Raw genomic sequence first — 16,159 nt, forward strand, 5'->3', positions numbered from 1 at the left:
GTTTATATCGATATGTTTAATGTTGCGTTACATGACCCATTCCTTATGTAAAGCCGTGCCTGTGTTTGCATCTCTCCTCCGCGCAGCCCCGCCCCCATTCACTCACACAGGGCTCCCCTGCAACATGGAGAGACACAGCGCCGCCAGTCCACACTGCTGACATTTGTCTACAGTTTTAATTGTTATTAACACAGCTGTATATTGTTAAGTATGAGAGGGAAACCTGTATTGGTACCAGTGTTTCCGCTGGTAACTCTCCGTTATTGCGGCCGCCACAGCGAAAAACACATTAGAAGTTATTAAATGCAACTAACTTCAGTTCGTTGAGTAATAGCGTGTAAGACAGAGCCTGCTGGACCTGGGCGAGAGATGTGACCCATGGCCACATTATCCTAGTTCATAAAAATGCAGCACAGTGACGATACAGACATTTCATAGCCTACACAAGACGTGTGTAACACCACTGACCTGCCAAAGCACATTCGACCCGTGCTGGACCCATTCATAATGAGTCAGCCGTCACTCTGCGAGTAGCATACGCTTCAGTCCATCGCACTCCCCCTCTCTCCCTATATCTGTCTTTTTTAAAGATTTCGGCCTTTACTTTGATAGGAAAGCTGAAGACATGAAAGGGGAGAGAGAGGGGGGAATAACATGCAGGAAAGTGCCGTAGGTCGGAGTAAACCTCTATATATACACACCAACTGAGCTATCTGGGCGTCCTCTTTCTCTTTTAATCAGTCTGTTATTGTTGCTGACAACAAGTGAAGGAGCTTTCTCAGATATATATATATATATATATATATATATATATATATCCTAGGCTATTTATTTCAGATAACTTTCATTTACATGTGTTGCAGCTGTATATTTTCAAACTGGTAAAGGAAATTGCATTTTATTTTAATCACAATCAGTTTTAATAAAAGAGCTTGTGAAAAGTGGCTTTGACTTAAAACTGAACATTTAGCCCACTTTGTAAAAAAATATAGAGCTATATATTGTGTATCGCCATTCAGCATTAACGGCGACGCAAGGAAAAATTTGGGTGAACCTAAATTTTGTGCTGGTGCACCTAAAAAAGAAAAAAGTTAGGCGCACCAGTGCAACCAAGGCAAACAGTTAGTCTGGAGCCCTGATACAGTAGGTCAAGCAGGTTTCAACTGGTAACTCCCACACAATTCTGAAGAGAGAGATACAATCAGATAAAATAACTGAATATATCTACAATATATTGGTGTAGAATTGTTCTGAGGGCAATCTGAACAGTCATGTATATTAAATGATCGCTATAATCACAACAGGCAAGGCTAATGGAGACAACACAAGCCATGGTTAAAGGATACAGGACACCAAACTGTCTGAGAAGTGATGTGTGGAAGCATTTGCGAATCAACAGCCTAGATGGACAAATTGTGGAGAAAGGTAAGGCTGCCTAATGCAACTGCCTAAAGTCACCTGTTAGCTTGTCACTCAAGACATGCAGTGGAGGCACGACCAAAAACCCATCAATTCTACAACATAGTTAAGTATTAAACTACGTGGATTGGGTTTGAATTAATGTTAGCTCTTATTGGTTCAAACTTAAGACACTTTAAAAAGTTATTCACTCAGAACAACTTGTAGTTCAGTTTATATAGAAATGTATATTTGACTAAGAAACCAGGAATCTCTGAATTATTAATACCCTATAAAAAATTCCAAATTAAGGCAATGACAGATATGCAATTTTACCACTGAAATTCAAAAAATAATATCCAAAATAGTAATCATCAGTATGGGGAAATATGTAAATGTCTAATAGCATACCTTGCAATCACAAGCTCTTTAATTGAATGGATAAATTGAAGTGACATTTGAATATAGCATGGATTTATATAATCCCCTGGGAAATCATTAACTCTTACACAATCCCCAGGGAGGAGGGGATGACCCTTACATGATGATAACACTGGCAAACATTAACCAGTTCCCAGCATGGAATGTGTTGCCTTAAATCAAGATCATTTAATTATGGGGACTCTGGATCCTGGACATGAACAGCTATCTCCTGAAGTGAGGAAAATGAGAAAGGGACAAATCCTGCGATTAAGGTGTTCAACCCAAAGGACTTTGTGTGGTGAATAATTTATTCACATTTTCAGAGTAAGGCTTTTAGATGATTCGGTTTTATTTCAGAAAGAAAACCATTTCCATGTGTTCAGAGGAGACTATTTTTAGTTCCATAAATAAGCGTTGTGTTCCCATATGCTCAGGTAAAAGCAACGCCTCCCATTCCATCATAACACATACAATATTGCAACTAGTCAAACCAGTGCTCGTTTCTTATGCAAGTATACAGGCATGGTATTCTGCAGACAAAACTAAATCCTAATCTGCAGTGAAAAAGTATGTAGATGAGAAAGTAGAGAAAATAGTGGCTGATAACTGATTGCTGTGAAATAGATTATTTCATCTCCTTCTCACTTAGTCTCTCAAAACTTGAGGTACCTTAAACCACAGGGGATTACTACTTCTAAGAGTAATGCCCAAGGTTTCACTACGTTTTCATCTTTTTCTAGAGGGCCAGATGTGGCGCTTGAAGTTTCTTTGATATGCTCTACTCAGGGTACCAGAAAGTGAAACTCAAGGTCACTCAAAGGAATTGGTGATTAGAATTCCAGCAGGTTAAAAAAAAAGCTTCTTTAAATCTGAAGCTTTTTGATATATACCACCATGCATCCATTTATTGTTCTGCTCTGGACTTGTCCAGACTAATTGAAGTTAAGAAGTAATGCCTTCTTTGAGAGTTGGCAATCATCTCTTAAATGTGTACTTTTTATCGCAATGTTCAGTGATGCCAAGAATGCTATGATGCTTGATAGACCAGAGGAATCAAAACAGCACAATAAGCACATGTCAAATTCACACAGCAAAACACTGCTGTCAGTTTCATTGTTATTTCACATTCTGTTATTTTGAGAAAGCCAAATACCACACAAGGTACATCTATAAATAATGTGGGAAAAAATACAGATTAGTTGAGGGCTGTTTACTTGATTTTTGCTAAATTCGTTTGATGAAGCTTTTAGTCTACACCAACCATATTTGTTTGCCTCTCACTGCTGGCATCAAAGCAACAACCCTTCTCACCATGTCATACACTTACTGTCATTATCCATTCACATAAGTGACAGCTTGCCATTTTGATTCCATAACAATGGGAAGAGAACAAACTAACTTCTTCATAGTGTCACAACTCTTACCTAAGATGCCGTTTCACTGTGTAGCATACTGACCAACATTTTTAAATCCTACACATTTTTTTGGGCCACTTGGGAGCAGCGGAAACAAGCTGTAAACACAAAAGTGACATATCAGCTTTTTAAGTTGATACAGCTAACGCGTTAGCAAACAGTTCCCTATTTACGTGTCCAACAGATACACCACAACATTTGCATTAATTTGGAGTCAAGTTTTTTGCCACATGATAAATGTAAGTCTATCTAGTAATGTTATATTCACTCTCCTTTTAGCTCTGCTTTTGGACTCCACCACCTCATGAGGGAAATATATCACTCTCTAGCTGCCCTGTGGTGTTAAGAAAGTAGCATACTGGGTTAGAATAAATTCAGGAAGTCGAATATAATTTGAATAGTAAAAACAAAAAAATCAATACTAATCAAATGCTGACATTATTATTCGAATGTGTACTTTTTATAAATGTGTTTGTTGGCTAATGTTACATACCTTCCCACATGTGAAAACATAATCCTTTTATCACGTCACTTCTAATGAACAATAAGTTAGCAGGAGTGCACAACACAAGGCATTGTGAAATCTTGAGCTGAAAGGTGCTGAAATGCTCCACAGAGTTCTGGAACTGCAGAGTTGGGTGAAAATTCTCTGTGGGTTCGTCACTACAATCGACCGCTTTTATATACATGTGATCCAATGTGAATATTTAAAAAAGTATTGATTATGGCTGCTTTAAGTAATGCTGAAATGTACTTGAAGTATGTTTTATGAGGCACAAATTACAGTAAAATACAATATCAAATCAAGGTTATATGTTTTTGCCAATATCATAGAAAAACATTAAAAATAGCAATAGTTCCCAACACAAGAAAAACGCTCCAAGAAACCTTTTTAAAAAAAGTCTTTAAAAAATGTTGTAACGCTCTAGAGGGTTAAGCAGCACTAAGAAGAGACACTTTTTTAGGGATTGACCGATTTATTGGGCCGATATTCACGTCTTTTTGGCCGATGCCGATACATGGCTGCTGCGTACTAAATAAACTGTATTTATGGCTTTATGACTTCTTCTATTGAACAACAAGTTGTCGTGCCATTATCGGTCGAGGTAGGGCATCTGGTAGGTGCTCACAAAGAGCAGTATTTGGAGAAGGTGGAGATAGCAGGATTGGATACCGACCCTTAATTCTTCCTCCCTCCGTTTTCACGGACCTCGTTAAATCACTGAGTCTGCCCGACTTCAGTCCACACGATCTGTACCACTATGTGGTAAACGGGGTATCCCCATATAAAAGTCTGGATGCTTACCAGATCTTTGTAGCTGGCTGGGTTACAGGTACGTGATGCTACGCTAGCGGCGAGGGGAGGTACCTCATAATGGCAAATGTAAGACATCAATCTAGGGTTTATTTTGTATTACCATCTATTCTTTACTTAAGTAAAGGTTTATATAACACGTAGCCCATGTTTTTAAGAGGACATGGTCGGTCGTGGCTACTCACATACCATTGTCCACTGAGTGTGCCAATGCAACTTTCTAATGGATGCCTGAATGCATCCCAACTCTGGGAAGTGCAGTCATTAATTATCTATCACACGTTAATCCATGCAGTAAATCACGGAGTGTCTATGATAAGTAGTAACCACACATAATTGTAACATCTAGCCATCTTCTTATCTGTGATTATATTTGCTGTGTAGCCTATGTTAAGATTTGACCAGTGGATATTACGACACAAACCTTTTCAGGTTTATTGTTTTCTTAAATTATTTAAATGTGTTGACAAAGGACATTTTGTGATGACCTGATTACATCTGCCTTATAAAATGTCAGCAAGCAATGCATCATCAAGGTTGTGTTGTAGATGTTGATGAAAGCCTTTTACCCTTGCACAGTTAACCATATGCAGCGCACCCATCAATATATGCACATCACACACATCATTTGGGTGATATGAATGTAAGATGATTGCATAAGTGACACTGATCTGTGTTTTCTTTTTTTTAAGAAATGGCAGAGCAGATTCCGAAAACAAATCCAGTGTGGCAGGGTTTACTTTTTTTATGATGTAAATTGAGGAAAAGCAGCATCGGCTCCAACTATCGGCTCAAGAAAATCGGCAGCCCGTATCCGTCATCGGCTAAGGCTGATGAAAAAAAAAAAAAATTGGTATCGGCACTAAAAAAAATCCATATCGGTCGATCCCTACATTTTTTGATTAAATATTCCTGAGGCAAACACCCTGTTCATACTCGGTGTGACTTGGGTGATTGTGGTAATACTGTATATATTGTACAATACAAGCACAAACACTAGGGACATGTCAAAAACCTTAAAGTCAAAACATAACGTAAATTGCAAGACAACAGAAATGACATTCTGCTTGTCCCAACAGCTATGATGCATATACTGAGTGAAATATTTTCACACGTTGTTATGGTAGCATCATTCAAAATATTTTTGTTCTTATTGTCTGGTGCATAATTTTTAGACAGTCCATATTAATTTAAAAGTTTTACACATACATTGCAAATACAGCTGTCTGTCATTCTATCTATCTATCTATCTATCAGACCTCTTGTCCTTCGGTCTGGTGCCTCTCTGTGTGTCTGCCACTCTTCTGTCTGCCTGTGTCCGTCTGTCTGTATGACACAGTCGGTCAGCTGGCCAGCGCCTTAATGGCGGCCCCTGTCACATCAGACTTGGTTAAAGTTATTGGTCCCTCTCCGTCTGTCAACTGGTTGTTGTCATATGCAACTGCCTTCTGGGAATCTTGACCATTTTCCTGACCCGTCTTTGAATAGCTCACACTGTTACACTTTCTCCTGAGGACAGCCATGACATCTGATGGTGATGTTCCTAAAAATTGTGTTATTGCAGTGTCTGAAATGGTGGGGAAAAAAAAGAGCGGAATGGATAGAAACATTGCCTCATAGGTAAATGGTGTCTCATTAAAGTGTAAATAAAGTATCTCATGGTTGCTACTTGTCTGAGAGGTTTGAATAATGAACTTAGTCGCAATTTTGGTGTCAAGGTTGACCTCTTTTATCTTTGTTCTGTGATATTTTCATCATTATAATTAGTGGAAGCAAACCAATATACACCGGTTAAAAAACTGTATGTTTTGTTTGCCTGTCTTACAGTCATTGTATATTTCTTTTGACAGTATTTGGACATTTAAAAACAAAGGTAAATCCATTGTTTTTATGGCAAAGAATGCTTTTTTAACATTGGAAGATAAATTAAATATACATGATTTATATGTTAAATTGCATATAAAAAGTCATTATACTTACATAGTCTAAATTAATGGTAGATTACCTCTAATTAAAATTTCACACATACTTGTTTGATAACCATTTGCTTTTCTTTTGTGCTACAATCCATTGTTTTATGGCAAAGTATGCTTATTTAACATTGAAGATTATTTAAATATACATGAGCTTGCAAAATTACATATAAAGACTCATATTATACATAATAAATTCCTAAAAAGAATGGTAGATTGTTGTAATTATACTTTTAAATACATTGTATTTATGGAAGAGTATGCTTTTTTTTTTCACATTAAAAATCAATCAAGTACACGATTTATATGTACTTCCATGTAAAAACTTATAATAAACTTGATATGATCTAAAAATTAAGGGTAGATTGTTGTAAATTATGAAGCTCTATTATCTGTTTTACAAAAGTATTTTGGCAAATTTTTTAAAAGTTAAATCAAATGTTTTGTGGGTGATTTATCACTTTATTACATTAAATATTTATTAAACACGATTTTTTTTCCACAATTTTAAGACAGATTATGTGTATTATAGCCGCGTGCTTGACTGTATTTATAGGTAATTTAATTGTTTTTAAAGGTGTATATGTCCTTTTTAAACATTAAAAAGCTCAATAATTACATAAGATTTAATGTAAGATTAAAGATACAATCTGTTATTTCATTATGGAAAATTACTGTATTTTTACGAGATTGTTTTTTGCCGTTATTTTACGGTAATTTTTGGCCGCCCAGCTGCCGGAATATTACTGTTTTTTCACAGTTTTTTTTTACAGTGTACACAGACTTGTAACCATTGCCTTGGGAAATGACATTAGAGAAACATCTGCTTGCAAGTCATTAAGTCTACATGCACACAAACAAGAAAAAAATCAATGTCTTTGCATTTTTTTTAAATCATCATTTTGTGTGTGAACAGCCAGCAATATGTGCCTGTGTATTTAGTTTTTTCCTAGCAAAAGTAAGCATTTCGACAAAACTGTAATGGACAGAGCTTGGGAGTCAGAAGGAAAAACTGGAGGGAAGGCGAAGTGGATAAGGGGAAAATGGGATTAAGGCTAGAGTAAAAGGATGGAGTGAGAGAGTGATGGATGAATGGAGGGAGGAAGGATAAAACGGAGGGGAAGCGGCAAGGTAAAAAGGATCGGTGTGAGAGTTAAATGGATGGAGGGAGGGGTGGGATCAGGGACAGAAAGAGGCACAAAAGACAGAAGGAAGGAAAGAGCAAGAGATGAATGGCGTGATGGTGCTATTGACTTCCTGGCCTCAAGCTTTTATGATTGATGACATGTTTTTCTCTTCCTTTCTTGTGTGCCATGTCTGACCATCCACTGTAAGTTTGAGTTGAGGGACCAATCCAGGACATTACAGATGGCTGGGCAGTGGTTGAGATTTTTTTTTTGACCAAATTTGGGACAAAGTGTGACATAATAAACAACATTTGACAATAAAACTCAACTGCCACCACTGAGCTAGCGGACATAGATAGCAGTCAATGCCCAAAAGCTGTTGCTTTTGGACTTGCGTCTGCTCAGATTTGAAACGCAAACCTAAGCAAAGTGTTGAGTCCTCACCACTTAGGGGTAATTGAGAAATTTGCCTGTCATGTTAGGTAACGTAACAAAGTGGATTATTGCTCCAGCACCCAAGGAGAAAATCCTATTTAAGCCACTATCTGTTTATAGATTGCAGTAGCTGAGACAATGGGGAGAGTCACAGTGTCATCAAAGTCAAATCTAGTAAGGTCAGTTTAAAAAGTGAGATACTATAGCAACACCAGAAAGATAAGAAACCATTATCCATATTTTGGAATCCATGCTAAAAGGTCATTCAGTAAGGAGAGATTTAAGTTAAACACCAACGAGTCTATCTGCCGTATACCTCTGTAATTATTTCTATCTATTTCCTAAGGTAAATGAGCCATGTAGCTCCTCACACCTGGTCTCAGGTAGCCTCAAACCATTAGAGGATCGGAATAAAAATGTATCCTTTCTCAACCTCATAATGACCAGGATCTGCTGAGTGTGCACAGTGTCATCAGCAATAGGACAGTTAATTTAGGACATCAAACTCACTGCTCATTTCCTGCTTCTGCAACTTATGCATGTCATGCCATTACCTAATTATCCACCTGCTGGTTCCATTTCTTTATGGTTCCCTATAGGAAAGTAGCATTTATCACCTCAGCTTTCCGATTTTAAAGGTTATGTTAAAATCATAGAACATGAGTCCATCCACATGTGCAAATTTTCTAACTAATGGTACTTTTATTTAATTGAAATGCACTTGAGATGTCTTTGCCTCTTTTTTGTGTTTGTTTTGTGATTGTAAATTGTTTTTATATGTAACAAACTTGTTCTGCTATCTTGGCCAGGTCTCTCTTGAAAAAGAGATTTTATATCTCAATGAGACTAACCTGGTTAAATAAAAGGTTAAAAAAAAAAAAAACATTCTCACTTATGAACCAGAGCCTTGACACCAAAATAAAATCTATAGTTACATTTAAAATATTGAAATGTTACTGTCCAACATATGTGTTGACTGACAGAAACTCCAAAAAATTGAGTGGATGGAAGTACATGTGTCAGTGGTTCTGGACAAAATGCTTCAGTAAGGTCCAATCAATGTACTTTTTTGCCATTGGTACTAGAACCTAATTCTGCCTTTTAGTTTTACAAACATTTTTGGCTCTCTTTATTTCACACCTGAAATCTTATATCCCTTTTATAAATATTGGCCTTATCAAACCAGAAACAATACAGCACTGGAATACTTTCTACAGTTAGGGTTTCTACAGGTTTCACCAAGTCAACTTTAAGACTTTTTAAGACCATTATGAATGACATTTAAGATCTATATTACGAAATAAAAAAAAAGGAGTCCGGAAACATTGTCTGAAACAATTCCCCGATTTCCTCATTGGCTGCAAAAGAAGTTGCATGCTGGTCTAATTTGTAGTCGTAATACAGCGAATTATATATATATATATATATATATATATATATATATATATATATATATATATATATATATATATATATATATATATATATCGACTAGCGACAGAAAGAACTACAACACCACAGAATAAAAATAAATAAAAACATTCTAAAGTGCTGCAGGAACATTTCAAAGACCATCAGAGGTAGCAGTACATTAACATAGGAAAATTAAGAACTATTAAATATTTTTCAAGACCTTGAAAACAACACTTCAGCGAATGAATTGAAATTTTACACTTTCTTAGACTTTTTAAGACCCCGCGGAAACACTGACACATCAGGGCTGTTGGAACCAATTCTGGTAATCAAATATAATTTGAATAGTATAAACGAAAATCAATACTAATTGAATGCTGAAATCATTATTTGAATGTGTATTTCTGATAAATGTGTTGGATGACGTTAGCGATTCACGCCCTTTTCGCCTTGTCCAACGCCCTGTGAAAACTAAATGCTTTGTCACGTCACATCTGATGAACAATAAGTCGTCAGGGTAAGCAACATAAGGCATTGTGAGCTCTTAGGGCACGGAGCAACGGTAGATACCGTAGTAGAGAGGGAGTGAGTGACATGTGGAAATCAATTTGAAAGATGGTAAATACTGTTTAAACATGAAATAAAAATTGACATCCACTGACTCTAAATGCTTCCGTTTATATTAATTAGCTCGTTCTTGTTTCCTAAATGCATCGCGAGTTATAGGAGCTTGGAGCTTCATGTTAAGGGCAAGGCTCGACTTCATAAGTTCATTTCTAATAGCTGTATTCTCATTAATTTGACAATCTGTAAAATACAGTTTGATAATAAACCGCTAAAAAAAGTAGTGACAGCACCATTTGGCATAGTTATCAATGCTGTTAGCATGGTGGTTAACACAATAATTTTACTCCATTTAGGACATTGTTTTCATCTGTGTGCTCAACGAGCACCGTTAGCCTTTACAGCAGAGCCCCTTCCCTACCTGTTCACTACACTTGTTGATTTGGGTTTGTCGCTGTATGCTCGAGGTTGAAAATTAGGACCGATACTGGTTTTTGAAGACTGATACAGATTATTAGTAGGGGGGGTCGCGATTCTCCAAATCTTCGATTCGATTACATTTTCGATTCTAAGGTCACAGTTCAATTTGATTCTCGATTTTTACATTTATATTTTTTAAAGCACAGGTTGCTATGCCATCTTTAGACTAGACTTTTATGCAATATAATATCTGACCTTTGTTCGCAATGTACCACACTACATTCATCCATCTATCCATCCATCCATCCATCCCTCCATCCATCCATGTCCGCTTATCCGGGGTCGGGTCGCAGGGGTAGCAGCTCCAGCAGGGAGGGACCCCAAACTTCCCTTTCCTGAGCCACATTAACCAGCTCTGACTGGGGAATCCAGAGGCATTCCCAGGCCAGGTTGGATATATAATCCCTCCACCTAGTCCTGGGTCTTCCCCGAGGCCTCCTCCCAGCTGGACGTGCCACATTAAATGGTCAAATTTAAAACATTTATTAAAACCCTCAGAGCCCTACGGCATCGTCCACGACGTCACACGGCACCTCCGATTAATATTTAGATTATTTAATGAAACTTTTATTTTCAGCTAGAAGCTAACAAGCTAGCCATCACAGGGGTGTCTTTGTTGTCTTCGTAGCCTTTACAGAAGGTTTTCTATCGAGCCTGGAACTTGTGCCTCTTTTCGGAGTTGTTCAGCAATAAATCCAAACTTACATCCGCTTACATCCAAGATTTATCCACTCGATGTCCGTAATTTATCAATTTTCCGTCATTTCTGCCACTACCTCTGTGCTACCGGCTGCTATGGTGTAGTATAAATCTCCCATGATGCTTTGCAAGACTGTTTTGACGTTTTTCAACCAATGGGAAGGCAGGTCCATCAAACAAAGAGTATATAGTCGAAAAGAGAGTTCACTCCAGGAAATAGGAGCGAGAACAAAGAGTAAAGTGAAAAAGAGAGATAACTACGGTCTATGATCGTTCTACAGAGAAGAATGGCGTCACTGTTTAGCTATTTGGGATACATTTGGGCCTTTTTTTGAACAAATGTAAATAGTTTATCATTTATATGAGTTATGATGTTCATTATGTTTATTTTTGCACTGGATGACTCCAAATATATAGGATAACTGTTTTAGACAACACAAATGCTTGCTGTGTGTGTGATATCAATACATTTGAACATTATTATTTTGATTATTGGCAGCGTCTGGACTTTTTTGAAAAATTGTATATATTTTGTCAACTATATAAGTTATGTTTATTTCTTCACAGTTTGACACCCAAGACATATGGGAACTGATTTAGACAGGAGATTGGCTTAGCTTTTATTGTTCGGTGTGTGATATCAATAAATATCTGAGATTTATTTATTTGTTTTTAAGGTCATACAACCTTTTTTTACTTTCAATTGACCTCACTACAGTTCAAATATTCTAATAGCCCAGTTTTTCCTGAAAAAAATGATGTACATTGATTGACTATAGACAACAGGGTTGATGTTTTACAAGCTTTTTTAGAAAATAAAACCAGACGGAAAAGGAATTGTAAAAATGGCCTTAGGTTCCTGGACGTTAACAACATAAAGTAATAATAAGTTATATCTTCAATCAATTGGAAACTTAACCTGCCATCTAGTTTCTAGTTTCTCTTTTGTAACTGCAGTCTTCCTCACAGAAGAGGACATTCAAGTTCACAACAAAACAAACAAAAACAATAAAACTTTGTGCTGCCAGTGGAATTATATGGTACACGCCCATAGCAGAGCTTACGAACTGTGGCTTTTCTGTCGACAACGCGAACGTTGTCAACATAACTCACTGGAAATCCAAAATACTTCCACAGCGGCGACTTCGGTGAAAGTGGAGGGGGTTCAAGTTCTGTCGATGGGTCTCCTGCATCTGCAGTTACCATGCTATCTTTTGACTGGCTGTAGCTAAGTTGGTTGACTCGTAGCACTTCAACATGTGTTTTTTTTTTTTTTCGCTTGGCAGACGTGACATGGGGACATGGCAGCATCAACAATTCCATTTTTTTTTTAAGATTATTTTTGGGGCATTTTAGGCCTTTATTTGTATAGGACAGCTTAGACTTGAAAGGGGAGAGATAAGGCAAATTACACGCAGCAAAGGGCCGCAGATCGGAGTCGAACCTGCGGCCGCTGCGTCGAGGAGTAAACCTCTATATATGGGCCCCCGCTCTACCAGGTGAGCTAACCAGGGGCCCGACGATTCCATTTTTTAATTCAATGTTCAAGATTGTGAGTAAATTTCGTTCGATTTTGAATTAAAATCGAAAGTAGTAGTAGTTAGTTAGTAGTTAATGAAAACGATAATCGACATTTCGAACCGATATGCATTTACAGTGAAAATGGAAATCTTTAAGTCAAAATTAAGATTTTGGAAAGTTACAAACTCCAACACAAAACTTTGCTTAAATGCTTTAAGTAATTATTTAATAAATTAGAAACTTTCAACATAATACACAGTAAAAGATAGTCAGATATGTTGTGGGCGGGACATTAAGTCAGACTCAGTGGGGAGTGAAACTGAAGCAAGGGACAGACACAGAGCTGTAGCAGAGCCAAAGTAGCACACTTTCTAATTAATTAACTTTATTGGTTATCAGGAAAATAAAATACAGATAATCTGCAAACTGCCAAAAAATGGACCAATAATCGGCCGGGCCGTTTACGGTCTATCCCTATTGAAAATGAATGTAACCAAAGGGTGTGGCAAAAATACAATGCGCCATGACATAGTTGCCACTTCTAGGCTAATGTTGGAAATCCCTATAGTGGACAGAATGTATAACTACAACCATATTTTGATAGTGGCATTGGCAATGCATAAGCCTGAGTAGTGTAGTAAATATTAATAATAGGGCTAAATTTGAGCATTAAATATTCAAATTCAAATATTAAAAATAATAGAGGAATGAAATTTGAGTGGTATTATAGAGGAAGATTGACAGCTCTAGCACACAAGCCCCAGGTTTGACTTGGCTGACTCTACTTTGAACCTGTGTCTGACCATTCAGACTACTAAAGGTTTTGTCCTGTCTGAACATTCTTAAAGTGGTGACATTTATTTTGGTCTGGACATTCAAGTTAAGTCCTTGTGTAGATAAAAGCTATTCACAAAGCATCTTTCCCCAAAAGACACCATTGAAGCTGAAGAGCGGTTGAGGGAATGCATCTTTGGAGTTTATTGGAGAGGGAGAAGTTTACCAAATGCTGAATGGCAGGGATTCATATGACCTCAGATGTGTTTGCATTTCTCTTCTTCATTGAAGTAAAGCTTTTAGGCAATTAAATTAAGCTGTTTTGGGACCATAATTGATTTCCACCAGACATATGTAGTTTCCATATCTCACATCTTCCTGGTCGTTATCAGACTGGGCAGATTCACAGAGGAAGAAAAGCAGACAGTGCAGAAGATTCAGGAAATCTTTGGAGAGGAAGCAGACAAATACAGCATGGTTCTCTTTACCCATGGTGACCTGCTCAAAGGGAAACCTATTGAGGAGTTATTGAAGGACAGCAAAGAGCTGCAGGAACTTGTGACCAAATGTAACGGCCAGTACCACGTCTTTAATAATGACTTGAAGGACCGTTCTCAGGTCAGCGAGCTGTTCAACAAGATCAAAGCTATTAAAGAGAAGAACGGAGGAAGCCATTACACCAACGACATGTTCCAGAATGCAGAGAAGGCGATTGAAGAGTGTAAACAACAAATCCTCAAAGAGAAAGAAGAGCAAATGGGCAGAGAGAGGGAGGAACTGGAGAAAAAACTAGATGAAGAGTTCAGTGAAAAAAATGAAGGAAGAAGGGGCTGATGGAAAGAGGTTGGATAAGCTATGTGCAGCTCATGAAAGAGAAAAGGAAAGGGAAATAAAGAAACTAAAAGAGAAGCAGAAAAATCGAGCTAGAGACGAGGCCGAGAACAGAGATGATGTACTTGACATTGTAGGTAAATGTCTGTCAGTGTTGCTTATGGTGGCTCATGTTGCTGCAATTCTTTTGGTGCAAAAGAAGTAATATTCACATTCCAGTTTTTGTTTTTCTCATTAGGCCTGATTTGTAACATTAGCAGTTAATTTAGATTTTAATGTTTGACATTTTTCTTCCAAGATGTAGAACCATTCTTTAGTAGCTTGCTATTGTAACTGATCTGTTGTCAAAAAAAAATGGCTTTGTAGACAGATATTTGAACGATCGCAGTTAGCACTAACCATAACAACAAAAACATTGCCTTCCTGTGGCTGATTCACAATAAAAGCCATTATGAATGCTTTTAATGTGAAGCAGTAGTAGTATGAAATGTTTAGTTACCTTTAGCAGTAACCTAATACAGCTCTGGTGTGGCTGGAGGAGACTGGATAACATGCTGTGTATATTTCATCCACTATGTTTATAAAGGCAATTTGAACAAATGTGAACTTCACTACTAATAGCATCCATGCGCCAAATCTTTGCCCATTTATGAATTAGCCAGTACTTAGGTAGAGGCAGACACTGCCAAGAGGTCACCATGGCTCTTCAGAAACTTATAGGTAATGTCACAGAGACTTTTTTTTTTTTATTTGGTTCACAAAATATTTTGGTGGGTCAGAACCAAAAAGCATGATCAAAATGTACTTTTATGTGATTAAACTCGTGAACACCAATAAATTATTTTAACATAAAAAAAAAACATATGTAGTTTACAGTCCTATTTGATTATGACTGTATCCGATGAAAGCAAGTGCCTTGCAGTGGAAGGTGGTAAAATATGTGGACAATTTATTAAAGGGAACTTTGAAAGTACATTTGAGAAGCGCACACAAGGAGGCTAACTTAGCTTACCTTAACAAGGTAAAGGAGAACGCAAAGCCCCCTTTCCCCAAAACCGAAGCTAACCCCGGTACAGGGTATGGATGTATGGGTACAGGGCATGGATGTATGGGGCCAGGGCCAGGCAGCATGACGGAGACAACCGCAGGACAGAGAACACTACAGGAGGGCTTTCACCGGCGACCCGATAGTTGCTGGTTAGTAAGTATGCAGGAACACCACAAGCGGGAGGAAGCGTGGGTTAATATGTGACGATTGACTTCAAAAAGTTCGCCACTTTACTCGAACCAAAGTTCAAAACACCTGTTCATGTATGTCTTCTTTAGTCTGTTGGCTATTTAGGTTTTTTCCTGGAACACTTCACTTACACATATTGCACTTACTGCGGCATCTTGTGTAGACTGTTTACATATTTATGACCATATATAGGCTACATTTTATGTACTGGTGTTATTGTTGAATACATTGTGAATACATATTTCTAAAATTGTATTATGTATTTGTTAAGTTACACAATACTTTTTCTGACCTTTTTGAATCCCGACAAATAACCCATATTACAAAAAAAGACTAAAACTAACACTAAAACTAATAAAAACTAAACTAAACCTAAACTAGCAAACCCACTTTAAAAACTAATTGAAAGTAAACTGAATTTGAAAACAAAAATATAAAAATAAAAACTAATGAAAAATGCAAAACTATAATAACCTTGGAACTCACTTCCGCACTGTTCACGCTCACACACACACCTGGAAGATGCCCAGCAAAACTACAGTTTGTTTTGGTGG

General features: G+C 37.4%; 1 pseudogene; it reads left to right on the forward strand.

Moving 5' to 3' along the window:
* Positions 1-1,331: 1,331 nt before the first annotated feature.
* On the forward strand, positions 1,332-14,573 carry LOC120545866 (annotated as a pseudogene).
* The last annotated feature ends 1,586 nt before the right edge of the window (positions 14,574-16,159 follow it).

The sequence above is a fragment of the Perca fluviatilis genome, chromosome 17, assembly GCF_010015445.1.
Source record: "Perca fluviatilis chromosome 17, GENO_Pfluv_1.0, whole genome shotgun sequence".
NCBI lineage: Eukaryota > Metazoa > Chordata > Actinopteri > Perciformes > Percidae > Perca > Perca fluviatilis.